The sequence below is a fragment of the Triticum dicoccoides genome, chromosome 5A (assembly GCF_002162155.2).
Source record: "Triticum dicoccoides isolate Atlit2015 ecotype Zavitan chromosome 5A, WEW_v2.0, whole genome shotgun sequence".
NCBI lineage: Eukaryota > Viridiplantae > Streptophyta > Magnoliopsida > Poales > Poaceae > Triticum > Triticum dicoccoides.
In genome coordinates, this window is record NC_041388.1 from 684,222,484 (window position 1) to 684,224,697 (window position 2,214).

Sequence of the window (2,214 nt, forward strand, 5' to 3'; positions counted from 1 at the left end):
CTCACGTCGCCAGGTTGCTGCGAACGCTGAATGACCTGATTAGATGAGCGCGCGGGAAGGCAGCCTCGCCTACATGCAGCCGGTGTTGGTCCGGCCCAGTAGGAATGTGGGTTCCTCACGCTGACACTGCATTTACGTCATGTTCATTTTTTTCTTCTATTTTGTTTTTATTTATATTTTGAAATAAATAAATTATTTTAAAAATAAAACCATGAATTTTAAAATGTTAACACAATATAAAAATGGCAGCACAACTAAAAAAATGTTGATAGCTTTCTAAAACAATGTTTGTGACAATAAAAAATGTTCCTGCGTTTCAAAAAACTATATGTGAAATTTCTGAGAAATTTGTATACAATGTAAACAAATGTTTGCATAATATAAAAAAATGATTCTTACCATTAAGAAAATGTACGTGACATTTTAAAAACACATTCTCACGTTTCAAAAAAATTGTCATTTAAAAAATATTTATACAATGTAAAAATATATTTGCATAGTTCAAAAACATTTATTAGCATAAAAATGTTCAACGTGTATGAAAAAATATTGACCATGTATTCAAATAGGTGTTCAAACATGAAGTAATAAAAATGTACATAGTGTATTTTTAACATGTCCAGTGTGTATCAAAAAATATTTCATGTGCTCACTTAAAATATATATTGTGTACTGAAAACATTTAAAGTTATGTATACAATGTAAAAAAATCTCCATATACTTTTAAAAAAATGTTCAACACGTATTTGTAAAAATATTGATTGTATATTAAAAAAGTGTTCAAAAGATGTGTTAAAAGAAAAAACATACACCATGTGATTGAAAAATGTTGAACGTGCATCAAAAAAATGTTTGACACATACGCTAAAATGTATATTATGTACTAAAAAAAGTAGACATGTGTTGAAAAAATAGAAACCAATGAAAATAAAAAATAATAAAGGAAAAACGAAGAAAACTTCTAAAACCCGAAAAAGAAAAATAAAGAAACCAAAAAGAAAATGAAAACTGAAGAAAACCAATGCAAAAAAATGAAAACAGTGAAACCCAAGAAGGAAACGAAGAAAACCGGTTGTAGATGCTCTGAGTGCTCTGATTCAAAAGATTGCCGCTGGCACATGAAAAATTCTGCACTATAAACGGACTTTTTTAAAATAAAAATCGAATTTTATTAACTCAAAATGAAGCATCAAAGTAATTGATACAAACCCAATGAGCACACAATGAATATCCACATGATTAGGATGCATACCACCAATACTAACACACACGCATCTCTGCCTAGCGGAGGAAAAAGAAAATAAAAAAAAAAACTCTAAAGCGATCAAAACAATGATTGACGACATGATTGCTGACGATTCATTTGCTCGGAGTTCTTTATTTCTTTGCAATGGCTTATATTATATAGTTCGTCAAGCAGTCCGTTGCTATCCGATAGTCATATGATAGCTCATATGACGTATCGTTAGAACTTCTTTAGGTTGGGCGTAAGTACAGAATCATTTCAATTTCACCCGAAAAAAACAGAGAATCATTTCAATTTAAAACCGTCACAACAATCACGAGTCATGTTTATAGTAGGAACTCATACCAGACAAACCAGCTGTGAAGTGGTTAGTCATGCCACGAGGTCAACTAGAGACTTGTTAACAGACATGATTGAAGGCTCGTCAGTCAGCCTATTGTTAGACGGTTAGTCCAGCCATGCATGGTTCCACTTGCACTTAAAATTAAGCAAGCGAGGTTAGTGGCTCCTAAGATATCTTGGCAATGTTAGATGGCATGATGTAGTTAGTCCACTGCAAAGATCGAATGAGTCCAGCGAACAATGGCTGGATTCATATGCAGTGTATATGTATGTGAACCGAAGACTTGACTTTCACTGGCACGCCGTGGTATGCACGTAGATAGATTAGATGAATGCACCGGGGAAGGCGATGTTGATGCATGGCCACGCTGGTGATGGCGCTACCGGCGAGGAAGAGCGCCCCGCCCACGAGCATGATGCGCTGACGTCCAGTGGCCTTGGCCGTGCTGATGCAGCCATGCAGCTCGAATAAGTAAATTTACCGGTGGCGGGAGGTGCCGGCACACCATCCGCTGTCCATCTAGTTTCGTCAAGATTCGTGCACTCTGTCATAGTATATACTACACTTCTTATACTATCTAAATACAACTGGCACACACTTACACATCTGACCAAATACATGCATG